Source organism: Aegilops tauschii, chromosome 2 (assembly GCF_002575655.3).
Source record: "Aegilops tauschii subsp. strangulata cultivar AL8/78 chromosome 2, Aet v6.0, whole genome shotgun sequence".
NCBI classification, from domain to species: domain Eukaryota; kingdom Viridiplantae; phylum Streptophyta; class Magnoliopsida; order Poales; family Poaceae; genus Aegilops; species Aegilops tauschii.
Window position 1 is genome coordinate 539,140,060 of NC_053036.3, and position 8,097 is coordinate 539,148,156.

The window sequence follows — 8,097 nt, forward strand, 5'->3', positions numbered from 1 at the left end:
AACGGAGTCTTGGTCATCTTACCCATGAGGCATGGTTCGCACGTGTCAAATGATTCGTAATCAAGAGACTCCAAAAGTCCATCAGCATGGAGCTTCTTCATGCGCTTGACACCAATGTGACCAAGGCGGCAGTGCCACAAGTATGTGGGACTATCGTTATCAACTTTACATCTTTTGGTATTCACACTATGAATATGTGTAACATCACGTTCGAGATTCATTAAGAATAAACCATTGACCAGCGGGGCATGGCCATAAAACATATCTCTCATATAAATAGAACAACCATTATTCTCGGATTTAAATGAGTATCCATCTCGCATTAAACGAGATCCAGATACAATGTTCATGCTCAAAGCTGGCACTAAATAACAATTATTGAGGTTTAAAACTAATCCCGTAGGTAAATGTAGAGGTAGCGTGCCGACGGCGATCACATCGACCTTGGAACCATTCCCGACGCGCATCGTCACCTCGTCCTTCGCCAGTCTCCGCTTATTCCGCAGCTCCTGTTTTGAGTTACAAATATGAGCAACCGCACCGGTATCAAATACCCAGGAGCTACTACGAGTACTGGTAAGGTACACATCAATTACATGTATATCACATATACCTTTGGTGTTGCCGGCCTTCTTGTCCGCTAAGTATTTGGGGCAGTTCCGCTTCCAGTGACCACTTCCCTTGCAATAAAAGCACTCAGTCTCAGGCTTGGGTCCATTCCTTGGCTTCTTCCCGGCAACTGGCTTACCGGGCGCGGCAACTCGCTTGCCGTCTTTCTTGAAGTTTTTCTTACCCTTGCCTTTCTTGAACTTAGTGGTTTTATTCACCATCAACACTTGATGTTCCTTTTTGATCTCCACCTCCGTTGATTTCAGCATTGAATATACCTCAGGAATGGTCTTTTCCATCCCCTGCATATTGAAGTTCATCACAAAGCTCTTGTAGCTCGGTGGAAGCGACTGAAGGATTCTGTCAATGACCGCGTCATCCGGGAGATTAACTCCCAGCTGAGACAAGCGGTTGTGTAACCCAGACATTTTGAGTATGTGCTCACTGACAGAACTATTTTCCTCCATTTTACAACTGAAGAACTTGTCGGAGATTTCATATCTCTCGACCCGGGCATGAGCTTGGAAAACCATTTTCAGCTCTTCGAACATCTCATATGCTCCGTGTTTCTCAAAACGCTTTTGGAGCCCCGGTTCTAAGCTGTAAAGCATGCCGCACTGAACGAGGGAGTAATCATCAGCACGTGACTGCCAAGCGTTCATAACGTCTTGGTTCTCTGGGATGGGTGCTTCACCTAGCGGTGCTTCTAGGACATAATCTTTCTTGGCAGCTATGAGGATGATCCTCAGGTTCTGGACCCAGTCCGTAAGTTGCTGCCATCATCTTTCAGCTTGGTTTTCTCTAGGAACGCGTTGAAGTTGAGGGCTACGTGGGCCATTTGATCTACAAGACATATTGTAAAGATTTTTAGACTAAGTTCATGATAATTAAGTTCATCTAATCAAATTATTCAATGAACTCCCACTCAGATAGACATCCCTCTAGTCATCCAAGTGAAACATGATCCGAGTCAACTAGGCCGTGTCCGATCATCACGTGAGACGGACTAGTCAACATCGGTGAACATCTTCATGTTGATCGTATCTTCTATACGACTCATGCTCGACCTTTCGGTCTTCCGTGTTCCGAGGCCATGTCTGTACATGCTAGGCTCGTCAAGTCAACCTAATTGTATTGCGTGTGTTCCGAGGCCATGTCTGTACATGCTAGGCTCGTCAACACCCGTTGTATGCGAACGTTAGAATCTATCACACCCGATCATCACGTGGTGCTTCGAAGCAACGAACCTTCGCAACGGTGCACAGTTAGGGGGAACACTTTCTTGAAATTATTGCGAGGGATCATCTTATTTAAGCTACCGTCGTTCTAAGCAAATAAGATGTAAAACATGATAAACATCACATGCAATCAAATAGTGACATGATATGGCCAATATCATTTTGCTCCTTTTGATCTCCATCTTCGGGGCGCCATGATCATCTTCGTCACGGGCATGACACCATGATCTCCATCATCGTGTCTTCATGAAGTTGTCACGCCAACGATTACTTCTACTTCTATGGCTAACGTGTTTAGCAATAAAGTAAAGTAATTTACATGGCGTTATTCAATGACACGCAGGTCATACAAAAAATAAAGACAACTCCTATGGCTCCTGCCGGTTGTCATACTCATCGACATGCAAGTCGTGATTCCTATTACAAGAACATGATCAATATCATACATCACATATATCTCATACATCACATCCTTTTGGCCATATCACATCACAAGGCATATGCTGCAAAAACAAGTTAGACGTCCTCTAATTGTTGTTGCAAGTTTTTACGTGGCTTCTATAGGTTTCTAGCAAGACGTTTCTTACCTACGTAAAACCACAACGTGATATGCCAATTTCTATTTACCCTTCATAAGGACCCTTTTCATCGAATCCGTTCCGACTAAAGTGGGAGAGACAGACACCCGCTAGCCACCTTATGCAACTAGTGCATGTCAGTCGGTGGAACCTGTCTCACGTAAGCGTACGTGTAAGGTCGGTCCGGGCCGCTTCATCCCACAATGCCGCCGAAACAAGATAAGACTACTAGTGGCAAGAAAATTGACAACATCTACGCCCACAACAAGTTTGTGTTCTACTCGTGCATAGAAACTACGCATAGGCCTGGCTCATGATGCCACTGTTGGGGATCGTTGCAGAATTTTAAAATTTTCTACGCATCACCAAGATCCATCTATGGAGTTTACTAGCAACAAGAGGAAAGGAGTGCATCTACATACCCTTGTAGATCGCGAGCGGAAGCGTTCAAGTGAACGGGGTTGATGGAGTCGTACTCGTCGTGATCCAAATCACCGATGACCGAGCGCCGAACGGACGACACCTCCGCGTTCAACACACGTACGGAGCAGCGACGTCTCCTCCTTCTTGATCCAGCAAGGGGGAAGGAGAGGTTGATGGAGATCCAGCATCATGACGGCGTGGTGGTGGAAGTAGCGGGGATCCCGGCAGGGCTTCGCCAAGCGCAAACGGGAGGGAGAGGTGTCACGGGAGGGAGAGGGAGGCGCCAGGGGCTAGGGTAGTTCTGCCCTCCCTCCCCCCACTATATATAGGCCCCCTGGGGGGGGGCGCCGGCCCTGGGGATCCCATCTACATGGGGGGGGGGGCGGCCAAGGGGGGAAACTTGCCCCCCAAGCCAGATGGGGCGCCCCCCACCCCCAGGGTTTCCAACCCTAGGCGCAGGGGGAGGCCCATGGGGGGCGCACCAGCCCACTAGGGGCTGGTTCCCCTCCCACTTCAGTCCATGGGGCCCTCCGGGATAGGTGGCCCCACCCGGTGGACCCCCGGGACCCTTCCAGTGGTCCCGGTACAATACCGATAACCCCCGAAACTTTCCCGGTGACCGAAACCGGACTTCCTATATATAATTCTTCACCTCCGGACCATTCCGGAACTCCTCGTGACGTCCGGGATCTCATCCGGGACTCCGAACAACTTTTGGGTTTCCGCATACTAATATCTCTACAACCCTAGCGTCACCGAACCTTAAGTGTGTAGACCCTACGGGTTCGGGAGACATGCAGACATGACCGAGAGGACTCTCCGGTCAATAACCAACAGCGGGATCTGGATACCCATGTTGGCTCCCACATGTTCCACGATGATCTCATCGGATGAACCACGATGTCGAGGATTCAATCAATCCCGTATACAATTCCCTTTGTCAATCGGTACGTTACTTGCCCGAGATTCGATCGTCGGTATCCCAATACCTTGTTCAATCTCGTTACCGGCAAGTCACTTTACTCGTACCGTAATGCATGATCCCATGACCAGACACTTGGTCACATTGAGCTCATTATGATGATGCATTACCGAGTGGGCCCAGAGATACCTCTCCGTCATACGGAGTGACAAATCCCAGTCTCGATTCGTGCCAACCCAACAGACACTTTCGGAGATACCCGTAGTGTACCTTTATAGCCACCCAGTTACGCTGTGACGTTTGGCACACCCAAAGCACTCCTACGGATCCGGGAGTTGCACAATCTCATGGTCTAAGGAAATGATACTTGACAATTGGAAAAGCTCTAGCAAACAAACTACACGATCTTTGTGCTATGCTTAGGATTGGGTCTTGTCCATCACATCATTCTCCTAACGATGTGATCCCGTTATCAATGACATCCAATGTCCATAGTCAGGAAACCATGACTATCTGTTGATCAACGAGCTGGTCAACTAGAGGCTTACTAGGGACACGTTGTGGTCTATGTATTCACACATGTATTACGATTTCCGGATAACACAGTTATAGCATGAACAATAGACAATTATCATGAATAAGGAAATATAATAATAACCATTTTATTATTGCCTCTAGGGCATATTTCCAACACGTACGGGGCGGTCGCCACCTACGTCGCGTCCGTCGTCGCCCCGCCGCCGGTGCCCTCCGGCGCGGCCCCCCACGCGCCTGTTCCCACGTACGGGGCTCCGCCCGCGTACCAGTCTCCCGGGTACTGGTGGGGGTCGTCAGCGGGCCAGCACTCGCCCGCTGGGCAGCAGCCAGACGGCGCCTAGCACCTGCAGCATCTGTCAGCGGACCCGCAGGTTTTCCGACAGGCCATCCGGCCTACCCGGCACCGCAGTTGCAGCCGGGGCAGCTGGGGCTGTATGGAGCGTACACACCGCCGTTGTTGAGCGGCGGCTACGGCTTCCCCATGGCGTCTCCGTCCCCCTCGCCGGCCCTGCCGTCGGTGCCCTGGGACCCGGTGCTCCTCACCGGGCTCCATGCCGCTCCTACGCCGACCAACTACACTGGAGGTGGTGATTGGTACATGGACACCGATGCTACGGCTCACATGTTTGCTCATCCTGGTAACCTTGCCTCCTTCACTCCTGTCTCCACCAACCGCCGCATCATTGTCGGCGACGGTTCCACACTTCCTATCACACATGTTGGGCACACTTCTTTTCCTTCTACTTCTACTCCATTATCTTTGTCTAACATCCTTGTGTCACCTCATATTATTAAGAATCTCATTCCCGTTCGTTGTTTCACTCATGAAAATCCTGTTACCGTTGAATTTGATGAGCTTGGTTGTTGTGTCAAAGACGCTCGCACTAGGATGGTACTTCATCGGTGTGACAGCCCCGACGAGCTCTATCCGGTGCACTCGCCTTCATCCACCACCACCGCACCGGTTGCTCTCTCCGCTGGTGTCGATCTCTGGCACGCTCGCTTGGGTCATCCCAACCCCGTCACACTTTGTCATATTCTTAAGAGTTTTAGTTTCAGTTGCGATAAGATTGAGGATCACACTTGTCATGCCTGTCAAGTCGGCAAACATGTTCGTCTGCCGTTTACTAATTCCACCACCATTGCTTCTTTTCCTTTTCAGTTGATTCATAGCAATGTGTGGACTTCTCCGGTTCCCAGTAACTCGGGTTATTTATGTTATTTGGTCATTCTTGATGATTATTCTCATTATATGTGGACTTTTTCTTTGCGCAGAAAGTCGGATGCACTCTCTACCTTGACGGCCTTTTACTCCTATGTCCGCACGCAGTTTGGGCGTCCCATCCTTGCCCTTCAGACGGACAATGGAAAAGAGTTCGACAACCTCGCTTTCCGCACCTTTTTGTCGCATCACGGCACAGTTTTCCGCCTCACATGCCCGTACACTTCACAGCAGAATGGTCGAGCCAAACGCGTCCTTCGCACTCTGAATGACTGCGTTCGCACGCTCCTGTTTGATGCCAACGCGCCGCATCGTTTCTGGCCGGACGCACTTGCCACTGCATCACTTCTTCTTAACATTAGACCCTGCCGCCCACGGTGGAACTACGCACCTCACCATCTTCTCTTTGGTACGCCCCCGTCTTATGACGACTTGCGTATTTTTGGGTGCCTTTGCTATCCCAGCACTGCCGACACTGCTTCTCACAAGCTTGCACCTCGATCTGTCGCTTGCATCTTCATCGGCTACCCCTCCAACTCCAAGGGATATCGGTGCTACGGTCCCGTCTCCCACCGTGTGTTCACTTCCCGACACGTTTATTTTGATGAGCATGTGTTTCCGTTTCACCAGGTACCCCCGGCTGTTCCTCCCGCCACTGGTGACGCGGGCTCCTCGACGCCTCTCCCAGGGCGCTCGCGCACCTCTCTTGGCCCGCCCTGGCTTTGAGGCGCGCCCCCCGCATGCGGCGCCTCCTACAGTCGGGGCACTGGCGCCCCCGGCGCCCCCGATGTTGGCACCTGCAGCGCCCCCGGTGCCCGCGCCCCCCGGGGCCCCCGACGTTGGCGTCCGCGGCCCCTAAGCCCCCCCGGTGCCCCCGGTGCCCGTGGCCCCCTCGGCGCCCCCGGCGCCACCGCCCCCCAGCGCCTGTGGCCGGTCCGGTCACCCGCGCCTGTACGGGCATTTTTCGCCCGAGCTCGCGCTACGCCTCGGATGACTACGTCCATGCGACGTCCACCTCTGAGCTGTCGCCGTTGTCGTCCTCCGTTCGAGCCGCTCTTCGTGACCCGCTCTGGATGGCTGCGATGCAAGAGGAGTTTGACGCCCTGTTGTGCAACCGGACGTGGCAGCTTGTTCCCCGTCCCTGGCACGCCAACGTGATTACCGGAAAGTGGGTCTTTAAACACAAGCTCCGTCTTGATGGTACCCTTGATCGCTACAAAGCGCGCTGGGTCGTTCGTGGCTTCCGACAGCGTGCTGGCATCGACTTCACCGACACCTCTGCTCCGGTCGTCAAGCCCGACATGATACGAACGGTTCTCCACCTTGCGGTCTCCCGTGCTTGGCCGGTGCACTAGATGGATGTCTCCAACGCCTTCCTCCATGGTCACCTCCAGGAGCATGTCTTCTGCCAGCAGCCCACCGGGTTTGTTGACCCGGCGCTTCCCGACCACGTGTGCCTGCTTTCGCGGTCCTTGTACGGACTCAAGCAGGTTCCGCGCGCTTGGTACTAGCGCATCGCGGCGTTTCTCCATCAGCTTGGGTTCCGCTCTACCCGCTCGGACGCCTCGCTCTTTGTCTATCATCAGGGCTCTGACACAGCCTACTTGCTGCTCTATGTCGACGACATCATCCCGACGACATGTATGGCTGGTCTCCTCACTCAGCTCACGGCTCGTCGTTGCGCTGAGTTCGCCATCAAGGATTTGGGCCCTTTGCACTACTTCCTCGGTGTCGAGGTGGTGCGCCGTCCGGATGGCTTCTTCCTTCATCAGCGGAAGTACGCTCACGAGCTCCTCGAGCGTGCCGGCATGCTTAACTGCAAGCCCGCCGCTACGCCTGTTGATACGAAGGCCAAGCTTTCTGCCACGGATGGTTCTCCTGCTTCGTATACTGCTTTCTATCGGTCTATCGTTGGTGCTCTCCAGTACCTCACTCTGACTCGACTGGAGATCCAGTATGCCGTGCAGCAGGTGTGTCTTCATATGCATGCTCCTCGAGACGTTCACTGGGCTGCCGTCAAGCGTATTCTCCGCTATATCTGTGGCACTACGGATCTTGGTGTCACGCTTCACGCCTCCGCCTACTCCGATGCAGACTGGGCGGGCTGCCCTGACACTCGTCGCTCCACTTCGGGCTATTGTGTCTATCTTGGACCCTCACTCATCTCGTGGTCGTCCAAGCGGCAGCCTACGGTCTCTCGTTCCAGTGCTGAGGCTGAGTATCGTGCAGTGGCCAACGCCGTCGCCGAGTGTTCGTGGCTTCGTCAGCTGCTTCAGGAGCTCTTTTGCCCTATTGACCGTGCCACGGTGGTCTACTGCGACAACGTTTCGGCGGTCTACCTCTCCGCTAACCCGGTGCATCATCGACGGACCAAGCATATTGAGTTGGATATTCATTTTGTTCGGGAACAGGTGGTCCTTGGCCATATTCGCGTTTTGCACGTCCCTACTTACCAACAATTTGCCGATATCATGACCAAGGGCTTGGCTACGGCGTCATTTGAGGAGTTCTGGTCCAGTCTTTGCGTCAGCCGCGGTGCCGCTTCGACTGCGCGCGGGGGGGGGGGGG